The sequence below is a fragment of the Meleagris gallopavo genome, chromosome 2, assembly GCF_000146605.3.
Source record: "Meleagris gallopavo isolate NT-WF06-2002-E0010 breed Aviagen turkey brand Nicholas breeding stock chromosome 2, Turkey_5.1, whole genome shotgun sequence".
In the NCBI taxonomy this organism is placed as follows: domain Eukaryota; kingdom Metazoa; phylum Chordata; class Aves; order Galliformes; family Phasianidae; genus Meleagris; species Meleagris gallopavo.
Window position 1 is genome coordinate 35,627,667 of NC_015012.2, and position 23,178 is coordinate 35,650,844.

At 38.2% G+C, this 23,178-nt stretch overlaps 1 long non-coding RNA gene across 1 annotated transcript; it reads right to left on the minus strand.

Annotated features, from left to right (window-relative positions):
* Window positions 1-1,547: 1,547 nt before the first annotated feature.
* On the minus strand, window positions 1,548-23,168 carry LOC104909657. Its single transcript, XR_792503.3, has 2 exons — window positions 23,015-23,168; window positions 1,548-4,121 (listed from the first exon to the last, which is right to left on the minus strand). It is a non-coding gene; the product is annotated as an uncharacterized LOC104909657 (long non-coding RNA).
* Between the last annotated feature and the right edge of the window lie 10 nt (window positions 23,169-23,178).

The window sequence follows — 23,178 nt, forward strand, 5'->3', positions numbered from 1 at the left end:
GCTAGAAATAGCAGCAATAGTGAGGATCAAACAGGATTGCCCCAGCACATCACAGGCACCTGGAGATGAAAACTGCAAAGGAGATGATGTAAGGGATTTTCAGGAACATGTAAGACGTTACCTTTAGGTTTAATGAGCGTTACAATACAGCAGTTGCAAAGAGGTAAGTAATTTAAAGGAAGAGTGTTCACCGGCCGTCTGTGTTGTCACAGATTTCATTTGCTTCATAAGGAAAGGACAGCAGCCTGTAATTAGCAGTCGTGGTCAGAAGCTGCGTCCAAAGCTTGCTGCCCTCCTGCAGCACGCCTTTCTCACTGAGCTGGAAAGGCGAGAAATTAGGTAGAGAAATTGATGCAGTGCTGCCCATTCATCTCCAAGCATCTCACACTTGGTGCTGGATCCCAACCTTGTAGCAGGGGCACTGCTGGGAGGGGACCAACCAGAGCTATTTTCCTGTCCTGCCTTAGAAGTCTCCGTGTGACATCACCAGGAGGAGGACTTCAGGTACTGCTCTTCAGAGGACACTTCTCTCCCCTGCCTGATTCACCAAAGATGGTGATTGCCCTATGTGCCACACAGGATGAGAGCAAGAAAATGGGCAGAAAAACATGCCTAGTAAGGCTCTAACAACGCGTAAGAGATTCCTGCTAATTCTAGCAATGATTTTTTTCTCTCAAAAACCGAGTCAAGTCTACTCCATGTATGAATAGAAGGATGTTTAGGGACACCAAGGATGCTGAAAATGTTGCTGATTCTGCAAAGCAAGCACAGTGATGAACATAGCAATAACCAGCATAGCAGAAAGATCAGTAAAGGCTGAACTACACAAAATACAGTTAACTTTTATTTATTCTTCCAGCTGGTTGTCCAGTCTTTTCAGCAAGTTCACAAAATAATCTAATTTTGCTTCTGTAAGGTTTGGTATTACTTCTAGCACAGTGGATGCTATGCATGCAGATGAACAAAGTCTCGGACTCTTAAGTTTGCATTTCAAGGACTGTCAGAGAATCATACACTGATGGGGAACAGTAAATATAGGCTTATTACATTCTCTCAGTTAAAATCATGACAGAGTAGAACTGAGGCTCTTCAACATGGTTGTAACACTGCCATTTTTCTTCTGCATGTTGCTATCGTAAATCATATGAACCAGCACCTTTTAACTGCATTTTTCATAAAACAGAAAAGCAAGAACTGGAAGTCTAGTACTTTCTTAGCTGTCCATAATAGATATTATCATAAAACAGGAGATAACATAGTTAACTCTGACCTATTAGATTACACCTCCTGTGGCTAACTTAAATTGCTCCAATATATTTTTTATCTGATATAAAATTATTCAAACCAGCTCTCGTTTCTGATTTAGTACTCACACGTAATCTTCCTTCCAAACAGAAGAGCTCACCCATTTCCATATCTTTCCTGCTGATGGCCCACCTGTAATGCTAATCCCCACAGAACAGTTCTCTGAGACCACCAGAAGAGCTCCATAAACCATCACGTGCATCAAAGTGTGCAGGATGACTTTGAAATAAAGAACAAGTTCATCAAGTGCAAGGAAAATGCCTTTATTCTAACCTGAAAACTGATAGATATGCAGGCTTTATCTCATACAGAAACACTTCAGTCTCTCAACTCTTCTACTTCACCTTTTTTTGCCAAAAACTACCAGTTGTAGGATGAGGTAAAATTAAACTGAAAGCACTGGCTCATTTCCATGTATGTTAGTGAAAAGTTGATATGGCGTTATGGAGTAACATAAAGAATTGTTGATTGAGGCTTTTTCTGTCTTCAAAGTCCTCCCTTACACAGTTTGTAGAACATGTAGACCTCAGTAAGAAAGCAGTCCTTTGTCCAGAATTCTTAGGCTGGGATGAAGGTAGTATTTTTGGTTGAAAATGTGCGTTACTTCTGAAAAGCAGAACTTCTGAAACACGTTGCAATTGCTGGCCTTTGAAAGCATCAGGGTAAGCTCTGAAAAGATTTTAAAAGTACCTGAGCCCCTCCGTCAATTCGATGTATAGAGCAAACGCCGTGTTTATGGGCTGGTCAGCGTGACACAGAATCAAATACAGTGCTATAAAATGTCAAGTGCCAGGGATCTACAGACTCAACTCAAGGGTGCTTTTTTTTTCTCTTTAATGTACCAGAGATGTTTTCTATGGGATTTTGAATGTTGTGAGAACAAATGCTTTTCATTAGCCGTCCTCCTTCTCCCTTCCCATTCACAAGAGTCAGCTTATTCCCTAGTAGGTGTGAGACTTTGATTTTTACCTGGAGAAATAACAGATCTGAGATTGTCCCAACATATCAAACAAAGTCTATTTTCAGTCATTTAAGGCTGTTCAGTTATAGTTTTGCTCAACACATAAAACCATTGCCCTCCACATCTGCTCTGTGTCTTGGTTTGCATGCAAAAGCCTAGTGCAATGCCTCCACAGGGAGAATTCAGCCCAGACCTTTGGAGCTGTTTACAGCCCTCAGATAATGCAGCAAGTCACATGGAGATGGGTCGCAGGACAGAACACGTCCCCCTCTGCAGTAACGCCTCTGATTTTGTTTGCAGATTAACTTCCAGCCAAGAACTTCAATATTAAACTACAATTTTGCCTATAAAATAGCTAAAAATACCTGTAGTTTCTAGAGGAGACTTATTTGCATAATTTTTAATTATTAAGCTCAGAACTCATCTACACCCCCTAAGTGGACATTCCACTGGAACATGCTCATTTTAATATAAAATAACAAGTTTTAGAAAGGGTAGGAGCACACTGCCAATCAATTAATTGGATGGGATTCCATTATATGAGTGGTGATAAGGTGAACAATTCGAAATTAAATGTTCTTCAGTGCCACGGTATCATCCGCATATCATTCATTTGGTTCCTTATATTTAGCAGAAGTAGGGCACATTTTCCATGCGCCATTTATAAGCAACACAGACTGTTAATTTCATTCCTTACTGGAAAGCCCTCATGTCTATTTACAGATTAATTTGGGAAGTGACACACTGACTGTTAGTCCTAGACCGGTGCGCCTGACACAAGCACGAAAGAAAGGATGAATAGGTGGAATTTTGTATTTGGCATTTCAGAGTTAGGGGAGGTAATGCTTCCAGTTATATACACTTAAAATTATTTCTGAGAAAACATTGAGATTAGGCATTAAGCTAAATATATATAACCCCACATTATTTCATCAGTTACTTTCCAAGACGTATTTCATTCATTTGTTGAAAGTTTGCTTCTTAGCAGTATTTATCTTACTTGGAAAAACTGTCTTCGGAAGAGCATTATTTTGTTATACTGATTGATAGAAGGAGCTCTTTGAGCATTTGTACTGGAGAACTAGAACTTTTTCATAAAAGCAAAGGGAGTTCATTAGAAAAACACTGAAAGTGTGCAACTGGAAATAAAAACAAAGCATAAAAGCACAGCATTTAATATAAGATGAGCTTTCAACTGAAACATAAAAAAAACCTTCCAAAACCCTGCCATATTAATATCAGACCCACTTGAAAGGCACTGAGAATTGAACTGTGCAACTCATATCCATACCTGTGAGAATAATAACCACAGTGAGATGCAAACAGCCAAGGCAGAATATGGCACTGTACAGTCCATTAGGCATTTCTGGTATATCGGCAGTACTATATTTTCTGAGGACAAGCTGGAAATGTTAACTAAATGGACAAATTTCACAATATTTCTGTAGAAAAAAAATCCAATTAACACCACCTGAAGATAAGCAAACAAGGCATAACATATAGGACATTGTTGGCACAAGAAAACGTTACCACATCAAAACACATACTTTTAAATTTAATCCAGTAGATACATAAAGGAATGGCAGAGGCAAAGGGAGTCAATGAACGTAAAATTGTTGAGCGTGCTAGCTGAGGTCATTGTTTCATAAATCAGGCAAAACATGAAGCTACCAAAACTATTGAGGAGGCTAGAAAGTATCAAGCCAGTCCAGCCCATTTCCAGGAATACTTGAGTGCTGACATGCGCAGACGGAAGAATCTGTCCAGTATCGTCTCAATGCCCGAGGTTACCTAAAGCTTTCCATTAGCAAATGCAGCCTCCTGGAACTGAGGGACAAATGTTTTGAAATATGCCCTGGTGAGAAAATAAAGAAAACTCAAGATTAGGAAGGAGTATGTGGTATATGTATGTAGCCAAGGTTTTAACAAAGACAAGCATAAAGTTATTGTGTTCAGCCCATTATTATCTCATAAATGGGTACTGCTTTTCTTGCAATATTTTAGTATGCAGTAGACACCCATACTTCATCTTTCTAGATCCAGCAGTACTTCTTTCTTCAGTGGTCGTAGCGCTAACAAGTTGCCACACCTCTTAATGTGGTCAACATTAGCGACTCATAACTGCCAGAATATCCTGATCCAGTGTCCATACTTCATCCAGAGCAAAGTTCCAGAAATAAACCCTTTTATGCACTGCAAAATATACCTCTGAATGGCTGTAGAAGTGAGAAACACTTAGGAGAGTCAAAAGTGTCATTATACCATAGCCTGCAGCATTTCATATCAGAGATTTTTGATACAGTTAACATTCACCATATTTCTTGGATAACAATGTTATTTTCTACATTAAAGAAAACTTCGCATATGGCAACAAAGGTCCAAAGACAGCCAAGGCAATGAGCTGCAAAATCACGGGAACGTATGGAGAAGATAAGCACTTTGTCTCTCTACACAACCCTTGACGCAATACAGAGTCATTATTGATATAAGATACAGAGAATAAACACTAACACTCTGGATGAACTGTAATTCCATTCATTAAACACTGAAATTCGTAACATTATTCTGTAAATTAAGACGTGCATTGTATATTTTGGATCTCAGCATACGTTCTTTACAAAGAGTGGAGTGACTCGTATATCTGTAAAATGAGCTGACCCGAAGTATCCAAAACTGAGTTTGAATTGTACCTTTGAGTTTATTCCCACCAAAATACTCAGCTGTGTACTGAACACATCACATGAGCTCCCAAGATACCCTTTACTTTGCAAGTTGCATCAGAAACTGCTTCATCATGCAGTCTTTGCTTTTTGCCTGCTACTTTCCTCACTGAACTTTCTCTACTTCATCACTTTGTTTTCTGTTTGTGTCACTGATCTTCACAACTTTCTGTGCAAGAAGATCCTGCTCCCGTTTTTATCACTAAAATGAACAGTCTAACCTGAGAACAGCTGGGGCAGCCACATTCATTATGTTACTAGATTCTCTGCTTATATACCTCCTGAAGAAAACATACGTGGAATGTCTTCACTGTCAATCATGATCTGTATTTTATGACTCGCGTCGAAGGTTTGGCAATCACTGAACACCAATAATACCTCCTCACATCTGAAAATGTTGCAAGATCACAAAAGAGAACACTTCCCTCTCTTTGCGATGCTGTGTCTGGCAAATTAATTAAAAAAAAGAAAACAAAAAACTTTAAAAAACAAAAAACCTACAGTTTCTGGACTGAGGAGTCAAGGCCAGGAATGGAAAAGAAATACGAGGCAAGCAGGACACACATTTTATAGCATACACAGATTGTTCTGGGTATTTATAGAACATGCTTTGATTTATTGAATCAAAGTTCAAAAAGTGGCCCTCATAAATTATGCTCACAAAAGTGGCTGTTCATATTGGCACATGCAAACATAAACCAGCTAAAGAAGTACATTAATAATTTGATTTTAGGAGTTGAATGCAAATTCTCTATTTGTGTTTTTACAAAATACATTTGACAATATACAAAATACATAGCCTCTGTACTGTCTGATCAACACTTCATCACGTTGCCAGCGCAAGTAGCATCACTTGCATGCTTTAACCACAGGATCTATCATCCTTTTATTTCTCCTTGCACTATCTGTCCTAACATTTAACTACATTTCCTCCGCTTGCTTATTTTAAGTAGCTTCTTCCTTCCCCTTTGATAGCTTCTTTGCAGACTCTTTTTCCAAGCACGAGCTCTTCTCACTGACTTGGTAAATGTTACTTAAAATTTCCCTCTTACATTTTCCTAAACTGTAAAAATTCTTCATCATTAAATGGAAACAAGGACTATTTTTCCTACCTTTCATTTCTTTACTGAAACATATCCTTTATAACATTTCAGTGCTTTGCATTAACACCACATTTACCGTGTTATATTTCAATCACCTTTCTCCTAGATACATTCCAAACATGAATATCACATACAGCCTCCCACACCATCATTATCTACACCAGTATCCTTTCTGTCTGTTGCTTCCTGCAGTAAAGCCTGTACCCTTTGGTGCAATACTAAATCAAACACCTCCTTATATTCTCATCAAACGTACTATGTCAAGGAGAATGTTACTTCACTGGTAGTTCATATGAGCTTCTCAGAGATGTTATATATACTGCAAAAATTACTTCAGTACTTCATAATTTGGAAATGTCTGTTTTTTTCTTTCTGTACTTTAAAGCACATGGTCGAGTTTGTCCTTATTTTTTGTGATCTTTCCCAGACTGAAATAAGTGTAACACCAAATGTTTAGCCAGGACACATTCCTCCACTGCTGCCCCTCTCCACGTTATGGACATATCACAGATTTTGTAAAAAAAGGTTTGGGTAACTCTGGTTCATCACAGACACAAAGGAAAAAGGAAAAGACCCTGCAAAGAGGTCCAAAAGTACAATATAATTGATAGAATTACATTAGCTGCAGTGTTTTTAATCAACTGAAGAGCAAAGAAGGGGAAGTAGGAGAAGGTAGGCTAAACTGCTTTGATGTTCATAATGGTTACATACAGGGAGGGAATAGCAAATGTTAGAGAGCATATAAAATTAACAAGGCTTATTTTGAGTATGCTTGAAGGAGTGGAACAGGCAGCAGGGACATCACTTGCTGTTAGAGTTCATAGGACATTTTCCTTTTAAATTGTGGGGCTTTTTCAATGGAAAACTGCAGTTTTGCCCAGCAGAATGCCTTTTTGTGGAAATGCTGACATTTCATCAGAATAAGAAGGAAAAGAATGAGGTGCTTTGGTTTGGGTTGATCTGAGAAGAGGCGTCCTGGTTTTGGAACTAAAAGCCTAAACATTCTGTCAGTTTGATATTAACCTGCTTATCTGTGGTACAGCATATCACAGATGATGCATCTGGTTACACAGACAAGGCCATGTGTGTAGGGAGTCAGAAATATAAACATCTTAGCAGAAGTAATCTCTTCAAAGGATCCAGTCCATGGCAAGAATGATGGGATAAATCACTGATATTTCTGCTTCCAGCAGGCATTGTGCTACTGCTAGCAGGTACATTATACTGACACTCTAACTGCATTTTCTTTGTGTTTTTGAAGCAACATTTCTTTAAGGGCTTTTTCTTTTAATCTTAAGTTTGGGACAAAACCTTATACTAAAATATTTTTATTTGATGACATTTTTCGTCAACTACAGAAACTACTGGTAAGTAGGAAGAGAACAAACACTTCTTACTGGCTGACAATGGCCAAGTTTCATTTACCAACCAACTGCTGCTGAGGTCGAAGTGTACACACATTTCCACAGGGACAGGACCCTGATGGGGACATATTATTTTACAATAGATTACATGAAATTACTTTTTAAAAATACAAGACTTTTTCCTAAAGGACAATAACAGACTCGATGGCAAGGGCCTCTTTCACATGGACTACTATTCCTTCCCTTAACATTTAAGCTTCCAGATGATAAAAACACAATTTTTATCTTGTGCATACAGGCACAGAGAAACTCAGTGCAAACATGAACTTAGGAAAAGATTCATTCCTCATATCTTATTCCCATAAACATATTCACATAAATTTACACCCTCAATGACTTTCTTCTGTGCCACATCACATGAATCCACATACCAATCTCTCATTTTTTTTTTGTTCCAGACATGATGCTGTGAGATACTTTTGAGTGTCTCTGAAGGTTTTCAAAATTGCTATTTTTACATCCACTTGCTAACTTCATCATCTGTAGACAACAGCTATTAAATACGATTCAGTAATTTGGGTACTTACTGAATGATACTGAAGATGGAGAAAACAAGCTTTGCTCCTTGTTCTATGGTTTTTCTATGCTGTCCCATTTGGCAGAAATCAGCTTTTAATCAACGCTTTTTTTCCTTTCTGGGAAACATTGAGTTCCTTCTCTCTCCTCCTTCACTCCACCATGTTCTCAGTGGGCCTGTGTCACAGTGACCTTACACCAGGCTAAGAACAACTGCATAAAACGTTCCTTCAAGTACACAGAAACTGGTTTGCACCAAGTACACAGATATTCTATATGTGAGTGTTGAGTACAATGGCTCTGCATCGCTCTCATAATGGTTTAGATCTTAGCTTAACCAGTGTTTAAAGAGTTGCTTTCTTTTAAGGCTAGAGTGTGTGCCAATCTTCATACTCATATAGGCACACGTCTAACTCTTTGTTGAGTGTCTCAGTGTAAGAATCCATTGTTTTTTGTCTATTTGTTTTTGTTCCCTCAAATGGTCATTTGCCAAGTTCAAGGTAGTAAGTTATGGGCTTTCTATGGAAATTTTCTTTCAGCACTCCACAAGATAACAAATTTTGCTGTACTTAACAACTATATTCACTTGATATAGTACATTCAATTTCAGGTGCTGTGCTCAAGGACATCTGTTGAGAGTAAAGCACTTACCTTTCCTTCACCTTATTATCCAGTAAAAAGAAAGTCTGGCTATTGTAAATGGTAAGTATCTAAAAGAAGGTAGAATTGGATCGCTTGTTGTTTACATGTTTTCTAGTGATATAAAACACTAACAAGGTCTCCAGAAGCCCATGTAGATTGATATATGTCTAAATCTAAGAGTATGGGCTTGCAGTGCTTAAGACATACTTGACTCAGAATTTACATCGCTTTTGTGAAATTTCATTCTAACAGTATTGTTTTTTCAGAGTAACTTAATAGTGAATTGTAAAAATTTTGTTGGAAGAAAACCTTCACTGAGCATTTGATAATACCCTTTGTCTTCAGAGTCCTGTGCTACAATCTTCCTCAAAGATTTGAAGCTATGCAGCTGTGATCTCCCATCAAACACCTCACATAGTTTTATAGTGAAAGCATTCTGCCACTGGAATGCACTTGTTTCCTTCTGCTATTGTCTTTGTTTTACTGGTGTTACAGCCAACTATTCAACAGTGCTCTTATTACTGACTGTTACGCAATAATGGCAAAAAAGTCACCTAGGTGTTTCTTTTAAAACCTCCAAGTGGGAAACTCTGAGTAGAACACAGATTCAAACTGTGAAGGAAAAAAAAGCATGCAAAATGCCATACCACTGAGATTTCTGCTTTTTGTGTCTGGGACAAGGATGTTCATCATGGGGTGATGAATCATCTTCCTAAGTCATTCACAAAATAGACGCCTCTTAAACTCCTCCTTTTTAAATTGTGCTAAGTTTTCCAGCAATCTGGTCTCAAATTCATCCTTGCTAGCAGTACTTGCACTCATGTATCTTACATGTTTCAGCTCAGGACGTGAGAGTTTCAAGTGCCTTTTCCATTAAGAAATGATTTGAGGAAAAGAAGGTATGAGGGAAGGAAGTAATCTCGATTGTCCATATCAATTAGACTCAGCTGTACAGCAGTGCTGACTACCATCAGCACAGTGTATTCTGTCCTTGTACATTCTTCACTTGAAACTGAGAGCCTCTGATTGAAAATCTTTTCACAAAGATACATGGCCTGCTATTACTTTCTCTCACCATACCATGTGTATGTATTGCATTACCTCTCATCAGAAGGCTGCCTCAAGTTGTCGTACTGGGAGTGGGGGGTGCGTTTCCATTATTGGTTTCAAGAGTAAACTTTTCAAGCTAATATATCTAATTAGGGGCATGTACTTTGTAGTCATGTGGACCTCGGAACAGTTGTACACAACCCTTTTGGGTACTCTGGAATTGGATCTGTGGCAAGGACACCTTTCTCCTCAGCACTGCTCTGTGGTCTCCTTTAGCTGGGGAGATTAACAGTAAGTTTATGTTAGGATGTTCTACAAAAGCAATTACTTGTCCTGGGACTGCGGAGAGGACTAAATTACACCCCTTTCAGCTGTATTAGATACTTAGATAGCTTAGACTCCCAGGCAATTACCTCAGCTACTGCCCATTTCTTTTAGAGGAGATGCAACTTTATGATTTGCATAATTTTGCATCTCATATTTCTTTCCTCCTGCACCATAGAGGAACTGCTGCAAGACATCTACAAGTTTCTTCAAAGCCACAGAAACCTGACAGAAAATAAATCCGGTCCAAAAACAAGTGATCTCCATAAATTAGTTAGAACAGCATCGCTGTACCCTCTTCCAACTGAATTAGGTGAAAACAGGAACTAAGACGGGCGTAGGTCAGAGTAAGGGACAGCCTGAGGCTCAATGATGTCTTTGACCTATTCCTCCCAGACTAGTATTATTATGCTGACACTTTGCAATAAAATCTTATTATATAAATTATTTCAACAGCACAGCCATATTAGAATTATAAAAGAATTTCTCCAGGCTTTATCAACGTCACCTGATTATTCACTTTTTGAAGTACAAAGTGTTTGCATGGAGTATAAATACATATGTAGCGTGCCTTTGTGTTCTTATATTCCTGTTGCAACTTGTTCTGACACAATGAAAACTTGTTTTGAAAATACTGAACACCTACAACAACCCCTTCTGGGTGCCAGACAACAGGATTTGTCCTCCCGTGACTACACAGGCACAGCCAGCTGGTTTGTTTCACGGAGCCTCTAATAATTAATCTCTCATGTAGAATATATTTACCACAACTCTCTGAATGGTACAATTTGGTGTTCTGTTTATAACAGAAAACAGTCAAAATTGCTCCTACTTTTTTTCTCTTTTTTAAATGCTCTCTTTCTAAATTCCATTTGTCAGCAGCTATCCAATTCAACACCATCAGTACTAATTAACAAAAGGAACTTAAATTAATAAATTGCTACACTAATTTCACTAGTGGAATTTAGGTCATATTTCATATGAGCGCTCATTACATCCTCAGTGGTTATACTTCTTCTGCATCTCTATGGCTTTCATTTAACAATGACTGAAAAACAGCGCTGAAATCTTCTGCAAGACCAACCTTCTAATAGGCCTCGTATCAGCATACATTTTTTTCCTTTTAAACTCAGATGTGAGGCAGTTAAGCATCTTTGCTATTTTTACTGCATACGATGCATTAAAAACGCATTTTAATTGGGCGAACCATGTTATGTTGTCTCTTTATTCACGGGCACTTGCACTGCAATCCTCACAAGGGTAAAGACGCACAAGCACTCAGAACAGATCAGCATAACTCAGTCTCCTTGCTTTCTTCTGACAACAGAGTAACAGATGATTAATTCCGTGCTAGACACTTTATGACAGTTATTAGAAGAAAACTGCTGTTAGAACAAATGATCTGACTCTGCAGATCCGAGATGCTAAAACAATTTAAGTGGAAAATACTTCCCAGCACAATACTTTTTGGTTATGTAGTTTGAACCACACTCTAACAGGCAGGCCCACAAAGTGTACACTCTCCATGTGGCAAAGGCTCAGTAACTAACAAAAGCCAGGCTCATGGCACGCACCAGACATCCAGAAGGCAACCGAAATCCAAAATGAGCATTTGAATATGAAAATCATCACTTTTCCAAGTACAACTGTAGAACAATAAAGATACCTTCCAGGACTTCTTTTTCACTTCAAATGTACGTAACGATACAAGGCCTACCTTCATGTTTCTGAACCAAGCTTCTTGAAACTGTGTTCTTCAAGTTGTGGTTTATAATTTCCTTACTTGGAAGCTTTATCTATAGCAAAGATTTTGCTTTTGTGTGAAACAATGCCTACAGTTCTTCACTTTATGCATCTCCAAAATCAGCAATGCCAAGCAAACATCTCAAGTGTTTATACAACAGCAAAACAATAGCTCTTAAATTACTGCTACTGTAATTGGCTAAACTCACAAAGATTCAGTGCACAATGCCATTATGCCGCTAGCAATTTCTTCCTGGGTGCCAAGAAAAATCATCAAATAATCTCTCTTCCTCTTCTTGTGTTCCTATCTTTCTGCTTTTGCTCTCAGCCTACTTCCTTTTGCACTAATTTCCCTACAAAGGCTTGAGTAAATGTCTATGACCACTTTTACCTGCCAATTTACACAAAAACACCAACTGCATTTAGTTTGATGGGTAGGACAGTAATCAGGAACCAATACAGTTGGAGGTCCACAGTGGGCCAAGCAACAAAATCTGTCAAAACACGGGCTTTTAAGAAACACTGCTGCCTTCAGTGGGGGCTGCAATACTACATGACAGAAAATTGTCTGCAAAATTGAAAACAAAACGTGCAACCGAAAACATAACAGGAAATGGATGTAGTAGAACTAGTGAAACTAAGTATGTATGTGAAATTTAAACATTAAACTTCACTCCAGAACACTGTTTTCTGTGTTTTACTAGCAATACCTTTCTCCTTCAGAACTTCTTGTTGGAGTTATTGTCATTTTTAATTCAAATCACATAGAAAGGTGCAGGAAATAGTTATATTTAGACATATTTTTCAATGGTTTGCTGATTACAGAAGGTAGCTTTACTCCTTATGAAGCGAAAGGAGATTAAAAAAAAAATAAATGGTCCTACATTCCATTTGTGTCTCTGTTCCAAAAGATTATGATATTGATTTTATAAATAAAGTCAAGAAAGAAAAATGCTAAAGAAATAAGACAACTTTGCTGCCTAACAGCATAAAGGAAAACAAATGTTAACAATCTGCTCAAATAACAAAACAGCCATAAATATAACAACCTGACTGAAGGCAAATATGTAAAGGAAGGGAATTTGAGGGAACTGCTGTGGAGCCGGGCCTGCAGATCTTTATGCAGACAGGCAATTAATGTTTAATGTAGAGAAACATATAGAGAAGCATAAGTAGGGCTGCTACTTTGCAAAAGATAACTTTAGTTCCAAGAATATCCGTGTTCCCAAAGGCTTGGACCTTTAGTGACAATTAGGGAAAGAAATTAAAGGTACTGGAGACGATCAGCTGATTTCAGTATCTAAACACGCAGGCTGTTCTGAATCACGTGGAAATCAAGAGTTTGAGTTTTATTCTCTTGCAGGTTTCCGATACAGATATGTGTGGATTTACACAAGCACACTTCACAGAAATACCCCACAGACACAGCAGCTCAAAGTATCCCAAAGCAGACACAGCAAAAAGAAACTCTAAAATAGTTTTATCAATGCCTTCTGCAAGACAGTTCAAGAGACAAACACTTCACTTCCTTCACCTTCTCCACAAGGTACATAAATAGACTTGCTTCAGTCAGATGAAGGCTTGTGGTCTTAGATCATAGCGACTGTGCTTCTGCTTTCTGAACTTCCCTCAGGGCTAACTCAGTGCTCAGGATACCGAGTATCTGCGGAGACAGGAGCACTGGAATCTTTCTGTCACAGCGCAGCCACCCCATTTCCTTGTCCGTGGATCATGAGAATGATATTCCAAGGACATCATGGAAAAAATCAACTTCATATAGTCTTTTTAAACACAGTACTAATTCATGAGAAATTTCCAGTCACTGTGTGACAGCCTGCTCTGTTTTTCCTGTTTGCTGAAGTGCCACAGCCTTATTTTCCACTCCAGGTAAAGGTTAACTTCTTAAAGAGATATCGTTAAGACTCTTCCTATTTCCTCTTATAGAGGTTATGCAAGTGCATACTGAACTATACCGATGCAGAACTATTTTTTACTAAATTATTTAGTAGATTTGAAGGCCAGATGGAACTAAGAAGCTCTTCTAAGTATAAAGGGCAGGTGAAGAATGAGATGAAATGAGGGGGAAAAACAAGAACAATATAAGAAGTAGTAGAGAACAGAAAAATCTGGGCAATACCAAGCTCAGGAGTGAGGCTTGCAAGGCAAGATGACAAACATCGATTCAAGAAGAGAGGAGATCACAGAAATAATAATATAACCTGAGTGATCCTTAAGAAATTATTGAATCCCTTACTTGTACTTCAGAGGCAGAGATGAAAGGTTACACCAGAGATCCATCTGTAACGAGTCCGACAACAAGCATCCCCAAAACCAAAGTTTGCTAGCAGGTGAAAGTAATGATTTCATCATGCCATCCTCTCTGCTTTGCCAGATCGCTTATCAAAGGGGGCCGAAGGCAACATACCAAAACATAAGAGAACCTTTCCTGGATATTCATTAAGACAACTCAGTCAGAAGGAAAGCGAGATGCCATACAGCTGTGATTATAAAAAAACATGTTAAAGAAGCTATTTCTCTTCCCTTCTCCGTTTGTAAGATATGTGCTTGCCCATTGGAAGCAAGATATAGTCCTCCAAAGGTCACAGATCTCTCCAAATAGGGAAAACAGCAACAAACTCTACACTTTTGTGTAAAGCAGAATAATGCAGACTAAAATTGAATGTGAGCGAAGGACAAACGAGCTGACCCCCTCCAAATAAAAACTTATCAAGTAGTACAAAAGCCATTCAAAAAATAACAAGAATGCTCAGAAGAAACAAAGTCACAAAGAATAAATGAAACTTTTTGCATCCAAGTTCACCATGAAGGTGCTCAAAAATACTATACACCAGAATAGTTCTTTATAAGGGACATACTGAAAGATTTGACTCATGCAGAAATGACAGCCAAAAAGGTAAAGAACAAATCAACAAAACACATACCCGCAAATCAGCAGGCACAGATGATATTCACACCCAAGTGTTCTGAAGAAACTCAAGTGTGAGAAAGTTAAACGCTCAAATAACTTATAACCTCCTGCTTCAAACAGCTTGGTACTGGAGAAGTGTGATGTCAATTAAAAAAAGGTCTGAGCTAAGGGGAGCTGTGGACTAGTAAATGTCATGTCTGTGCCTTACAAATTGGTAGGAACTATTTTAAGAAACTATAGAATTATAAAAAGCCTAGACTTAGTGGAATTGAATAAATATGATATATTGGGTAGGAGTTTAACTCGTGCTTCACAGATCTCTTATCTTCTAAAGGCATGAAAAACATGTGGACAAAAAAGATCCCAATGACATACAGTGCCTGGCTTTCCAACAGGTATTTGGGAAAAGTTTTTCAGTAGTTTTTAAAAAACTGAATTACCAGAGCAAGAGAAAAGATCCAGGAGCAGATAAATAGCAAGTCAAGATAAGTAAGAAAAGAGATAGGAATGAATGATGAGTACTATTAGAGTGAAGCCACCTGAGAACTGTGCTAGAAGTAGGTGTTTTGACCTCTATTGCTCAACATATTCCTACACAATCTGCAAAAATGAGCAAAAGAAGATGGCAAAGTTTGCTAATGATAACAATTCAGTCAGAGGAAGAAAAATGACAATCCGTTATGAGAAGCTGCAGATAGTTCATACCCTAATGAGAGACTAGACTGTAAAATATGAGGCAAAATGTCAGTACCAACAGGCAGATATGAAAGGAAAAAACTCTTAATTTTACATATACACACAACAAGGGCTTTGAAGCAGGTAACAGTGATCTTGGTGTTAAAACACCAGCATAAACTCAGTACAAAGGAAAGCAAATAGAATAAATAGCAAACCAGACAATATGACTACGTCACCATACAAATACATGATGTACATGTGAGCTGTGATTAACGTGCAGTCCCCTATCACAGAAAGAATACAATAAATAGTAAAAGTATAAGGATTATGAAGGTAATCATAAATACTGGCAGTTTACTTTCTGTAGAAGCAAAGAGTGATCAGAGTAGGAGAACCTGCGACATTTGAGGTGTGAAAAAGCTCATGAGATCATGATTTATTGGGGAGATCAGCAGGGATTAATTTTTTTGCTCCCTTTTTAGATACAAGAGTTGGGGAGTAACAACCAGACCTACCAGGAGGTAGGAATGTAAGAAGCTGACAGAATTGTTTCTTCACAGAAAATCTTGCTGACCTGTGCAATCCCTTGCCACTGAATTGTTCCAAGATGATAAAGAGCCTGGAGCATCTCCCATACAAGGAATGGTTGAGTAACCTGGGTCTGTTCAGCCTGGGAAAAAAAAGACTGAGAGGGGATCTGATAAATGTTTATAAATATCTCAAGGGAGGTGGGAAGCAAATGGGTGAGACCAGGCTCTTCTCGGTAGTGCATAGCAATAGGAGAAGGAGCAATGGCCTAAAACTTGGATATAGGAAGTTCCGTGGAAGAACTTCTTTATGCTAAGGGTGACAGAGCACTGGAACAGGTTGCCCAAAGAGGCTGTGGAATTTCCTTTTATGGAGAAATTCAAGATCTGTCTGGATGCCTGCCTATGTGATCTATCATAGGATACCTGTTTCAGCAGGGGGTTGGACTCCATGATCTCTTGAGGTCCCTTCCAGCCCCTGCAATTCTGTGAAATTTGTGATGTTAACAATTGGGTTCAAAAAACTTATAGACAAACAGAAGAAAAACGAAGTGGAGCTATGAAAAAGAGATATACCAACTCTGGATATAGAAATCCTTCAATATGCTAGAATATATGAGGAAAATATCACTACAAGCTTTTCCATGCACTTCCACAAGCATCTTTTACTGGCTACTACAGAAACATGGTCCTAGGTGAACTGTTGAGTTCGATTTAGTATGAACGTTCTTTGTGTTTAGCAATAGCAGAGCAATTACAAATATTACTCAAAAGAGAATAAGGCTCACCTATTATTTTGACTTAGTTATTTACTTTGGGCTATTAAACCCCTCCTTCCAGAATGATGTATTTCTTTCTATCCTTTTCTCTAAAGGAGGGCATTTTTGATATCAGGTCCTAAATACAATTCCTGGATCTAACACAGATTTAGCAGCTTTGATAAATACATAAAGAAGCTCTCTAAAGATGATAAATCAGTTGATTTATCATAGTATTTCTATAACAGCACTCAACCCTGGTTATCTACAAACCATGTACATTAAATTCTAGAATTTGTCTTCCAACAAATTGCTGTTATTTTCCACTTTTTTTCCAAGCAAACTCCTCCAATCTATTCTGTGCAATTCTCAACACACAAGAGAATCCTAACATGTATCAAAGCATTAGTACGTACAGTTCATATCTACATATACATAACATTTATATGAAAACAGAAAAATTAGTTGTTTAACCTATTTTGTTTTTATGCACTCCCTATAGTAGCTATACTCTTCATCTTCAAATCATTGTTTTCTTTCCCCACAGTCAAAGCTTTAATGAGAAGTGACCAGAAACAAACACCCAAGCCCTTCTCTTTCTTGGCGGAAATCCACATAATGCATGACAGCACTGAAGATCCCTGGCAGGCACCTGTCAGAAACTAACATACCATATCTTAAGAGTCAGACTTAATTATCCAAGGAGACATTTAAAGAAAAGTACATGAAAAATATGACTCAATAAGTGTGACTATCGTGTGTATGCACTGTACAATGCAGAGTACGCAGACAAAAATGTAAAAATAAAATAATATCCTGGAAAAATTCTAATTAAATGCTCTATTAATTATTATTTGTCCTTTATATCTTGCAACCAAAATCACATCACTATTAAGGTTTGCTGGTAAATCAACTCAGAATGTGTTACAAGGAATAGTGCAACCATTAAGTATTATAACATAATACAATCTTCTCCATTTGCCTTCATGCTTTTCATTTATAATTCCAATCAGCTGACACTGCCACAGAAAATAAGACTTTTGATTTAATGGTCTATAAAATCAAATTAACTTCTCTGTAAACTTCACATGGCTGGGTCCACACATCTCTTCTTGCTATGGCTGTCACACCATATTGGCCCTATTGTATTCTAAAAAAGAGTCCACCTGAGGCAACAAAATGTCTACCCTGCTGGATTTCAGGCAAGGAAATCACTTTTGTACGTTTTTAATACAAGACTCTATTGAAAACAAAAAATTTAAACAAGTGACCTAGCTCAGCTTCTAACCTTTTAGTTTACACCCCATTGCTCTTATCTGAAGAGAATCCTTGTGTTTCAGACATGAAAACAAAAACAAAAGCACAGTGAAGGATAGGTCCCCTATGTGTTGTGCTTCCTTTTCCTCCTCTCTCTTTTTTTTTTTTCCCCCTAAGCTTTATTTTAAGTTTAAGGTAAAGTGCAACAGAGCCAAAGACAAGGAAAAAGCTTTCTGCGCAGAGCATACATGAATGCCAGCAAGTTTATTTTTGGGAATCCACTCTTTTAAGATCCCTAATGTGCATGAAACAATCATGTAATACATGCAAATAAAATGTATTATGTTTACAAATAAGCAAGGAAAATACTGAAATATAAAATGAATAATAACAAATGATTTACTACCTTAATTATACCTATCAAGCAGAGATTACAAAAACGATGCAATGTTTACATGTAAACTTTATACAGTGAGATCCAAGGCACTGTAGGTAGAGAACAATACTTTCAAAGGAAGGAGAAACCTGTTACTTTAACAGAATGCAAGATGTATCCATTGATACTCTGTCTAACATGGGGAGGAATTCTCAATTAAAAATGGATGAGTTAAAAAACAAGTGAATATCACTTTAAAAAAAAATATGAGGGCACTCAAAATACACTGAATGCAACAGAAAACCTTTGACATATTACAACTGAGTTTGTCTAAACAACTACATGAGGATGGGTCCTTAGGCCCCTAAATTGTCCCCTGTATTCAAATATTCTTTTATTAGACTAAAAAGATATACTTCCTTGCCATACAAGGGAACATTAATGCTTAAAGCAAACACATCTCAGCCAAATAGCTACTAGCATCTTCACATGACACACATCTTCTCATGTTATGATATTCAAGGGAAAGCTATTGATGAGGATGAAAATGCTACGGCCCAGTGCCCCAGCTTGACACTTAGTGATCATAGCATGGTTGCGCTGAGCACGAACTGGAGCTGCAGCAGTGCTGATGATGCATGTAAAGCTCGTGCAAGATGCATCTGCATATAGACTTAAATTGCACTTGACTTTATGGCAAAGCAACAGCCAACATACATTTGAGAGTACTTAAGCCCTTTCAAGCTTTTACCCTGCAGAGCATTGAGTGATACGTAGATTTAACACCACAAGCTGAGAACACCAATGAATAGCCAGTGACAATAATGTCATTCAGAAAACAGTGTTGTCAGCCAAGCTGAGAAAAAGAATCTGAACTCTGAGAATGACTTCTTATTGTGATACCACATTATTGTTTTCCACCTCTTGCTATTTTTAATGATGTGTAGGTGGATTTATGTAGGATAAAAGAGTAAATTGAGTCCTAACTTGCTCTCCCTGAACTGTAACCTAGGTCTACAGAGCAGAACTAGGTCGGACAGAAATTGGGCCAGAGTGCATCTTAAGAACTGAACTTAATTTGTATAAACAAACAGGCTTTATTTACAGTATTCCTTCATAAAATCCCAGGCTTCGAGTCTGCATGCTTTTTAAAGGCTCCATTTATGTGCACTTGAATGCCTATTTAAGCAAAAAACAAGAGAGCTTTCCCATGGAAACCGCACAGAGATGTTTTACTTCACACGTACACCACAAACAAGGCTGCTAACTTTCCATAATTTACTGTATTTTCTTAGGCTTGCTATTGTATTTTAGGACAAAATCTTTTGGAGAAGCTGCTTACGCAGGAGGCCGCAGCCATATAAACAAATGACCTATAAGTGGCAGAGCCTGAGATGGGAACTGGGAGGACATAGTATCTTGGCAGCCTATAAGAGAATCTTAGTATTTTTGGTTTCTAGCTGGAGAAACAGGTTACATTTTAGTGTTCAGTTGAGAAATGAGAAATCAGGAGGCATTTGCAATCACATTATTTAACCAGGACGTGATTCGTTTCTTAGAATTAAATCAAGCCAGAAGGCAATCCCTCGGCATAGACAATAGCAAGCTTCAATCATCAGACACTATCTCTTAGTGAGAAATCTAAGCCAGGAGCCTCAAAGGAGCCAGGTGCCTCTTAGGTCTAAAAACTGCCTAAGAGACAGAGAAACTCAATCACATGAAGTTTATCAGACAAGCAAAAATTGGTCCAATTATGTCTGAATGAAGATGAGCACTTTTTCTATGAGAATAAAAAAAGATTCTGCTAAACTGATATTCTGATTTGAGAATTTGCCTTTTAGATTTTGGTGATATGTGTCTGAGAATGCATACAGTCTACATCTATATGTATGCTTTCTGGGGTAATAATTTTGCCCTTACTTGTAATTACTACTGATTGTCTCAGGGCTACAGTAAAGGGTTAAGTCCTAACTTCAAAAGAGATGCCTACATCTGCTCAGGGGCCATGAAGATAAGCAAGGATACCGAGACTTTCAAGTTTAGCCCCTGAGTTGAAGGAATTGGATGGGCTCACCTGTTGGAAAAAAAACTGGGAGAAGGCTGGGCACAGAATCAATGTCCCTTTGGCATGAACTTCTGACAGCTCTGCCCATGAATAAGCAGGCTGCCTGCAGCTGCTGAAATCAGAGGCAGGGTTTGCCAACCAAGGATGTGGAAATCTCTGTGAGATTGGTGGTGCTTCTACACCCTACAAAGCAATGTGGTCTGTACGCCTCAGAACATGACTGGACAGCTAATGAATGCAGCTGCTACAACAGCAAGCAAAAACTTAGCAGCATCTTAGGCTGCAGTGAGGAAAATAGTGTAAAATGACCACTCAACTGACTGAGAATAAGGGTGGAGAATTTGGTCAGACTCCGGAGCATCGAGTGAAAGGTCCTGTGGCCCTCGAACAGCAGGGCCAGAAAGATAAACAGAGTTATTTTGTCTCAAAGGATGCCAAGCACTCGAGTAACCATTCAGCTAAGAGGGAAAGACATATTAAGTAAAACCTAATGAACAGACAGCACTTAAAAGCACAAAAAAGTTTTCCTTGATTTATCCAGGGCTAAATTTACTTCAGCTGAGCTTTAGGAGGCTGCGTCATATATCCTTCTTTTTTTACTGGGGATGAATTGAGTTGGTGTTTGAACTATATGTTTAATTAGAACGCTTTCCCATATACACCTACATATATTCCCATATATTCAGTCTGTAACGTAGCTATGACAAAAATAAAATAGAATGAAAAAATCTTTGTTTGTGATGAAACACACTTATCTATTCTAAGAAGCCCCAGAACATATTTTAGACAATATTTACATAAGTACTAAATTGTGTTAAAAATATTTCTTAAAATACGCTAACACGCATTATAACATCATAGTTTTCCTGCTGTAGTTTTATTTCTGGTACTTGCTCAGGATTCACTAGCTGTTCCTGCAAGCAAAGCGCTTTTAACTAGAGCAGCCTCTCCGTCTCTTTGCAGCTCAGTGATGGTTATTTCAGACACTGCAGCTTGCTTTCTTCCCCCGCTTCTCATCATCTTTCTTATATTATGTACCCAGTATAAAGCTTAAATGGAAAGGCTCAAACGTAAGAGCGAATAACCTCAAAAAATGTACATGTGATAGTAAGTGTACACATTTAGTGCTTCTAAAAGTACTGTTACAGTACTTCTAAATTTCAAGTGCAGGGCAGAGAAGTCCATTTGTACACACCCACTCATAAATGAATGCACTTAGCAGACAGAACATAGATACTTGTAAGCTTCCAGATGCAAAATAAGTGCATTTTTTTTGACTATACAACCAAGCATTTCTGCAGTACAAAAACAAGCCACACTGATGCTTCCAGTTACTGTTTCTTTTCCTTCAAAACAAAACACACATAATGTTCTGCTAGGGAAAAAAAAAGAAAAAGAAAAAGAAAGAAACAACAAGTTCCACAAAAACAAATCGCACTTGATCAAGAAATGGCTCTCCCAGACAATATGGTATTAAAACCAATTACTATCAAACTAAAAAATTTCTACTACAATGCATCAAAATCCAAAATTGAATGTCACTTGATGTTCTCCATACAATTAAAATTACAAAATCTGCAAATGCTTCAGTCATTTATTATTTACTTCCATCATTTCCAAATTACAATCAGTCTCTGACCATGCCATTCATTTAATTTACTCAGCTTGAACTACTTTCATTTGACTCTTATTGATGCATCTTTGCTAATTTAATTTAATCTTCTGATTGTCAGTCAAAACATTAACTCCGATATGCCTTATTATTTATACACTTTGAGGACTTCTATGCAGACAACTGACTGCCTGCTTAAATTCGTTGCTGCTGTTTTATTTTTACGTTTTGCAAAATGTAAATTCAGCAGTAAGGCCACTACTGATATTGTTCCATCCAGGTGAAATCTCTTCAGCTTCTTTAGAAGACAGAAATAACACACAGCATGCAAAAGGAGCACTGCTGGCCACACAAACTTATACTTGAAACAGAATCACTCTGGAGACGCTGTCCTGTCACCTTAAACTACAAGGGATACCAGGACCAAAGTGGGATTTACCCATGCTGAAATCAAGGCCTGCAAAAAAACTGCAGAGGGAAAGCAGAAAAGTAAAAACAAAGAAACAAAAAAAGAAGTCTTCAGACTTTCAGGTAACTTTCTCAAGTTCTGGCAGGACCGTCTACTATGTTGGATTACTGGTTTGCTCTATCTCCTTCTGTGCCTTTTTATTAGAGCATATCTTTCAGGTTTTTCTTCCTTCCTCTTTCCATCTCACATGCTTCCCTCCAGGGTCCCCTATACACCAACACAAAACCAAGGCACTACCTTGACTGACTGCTATCATGCAGATTATTTCTGCTGTGGGCTATCTTGTCTATGTGGATTGGAAGCTCTTTGGAGCAGAGATTGTCACTACTCTGTGTCTCTACAGTGCCTAGCAGAAGAATCTTGTTTTGATCAGTCCTCTGGCACTCGTGTTACAAGCATGATTAATAAGGTATCTGTCTGGACTCATATAGGGGAATACTAGGACGACAGTAGAACAAAAACAGCTTTAGCTTGCGGAATGATGCAAACATACAGTTACACCTGTGTAATTTCCATCACCAGAAGACCATGTAGCAAAACAGCAACCTGACTTACTTTGCTCTCTTGGCCATTTCGTTGCCATCCCAGCGTGGGCTATATGGGTAGTTCTTCTGGGCCTGGGAGTACAGCTGCCCACTGTTAGTGAAGTGGTAGACAGACTGAAAGGTTAGGGTTGGCTGGTCTCGAGGAAAGTACAGGGGTAGGTCAACTGGAATTAA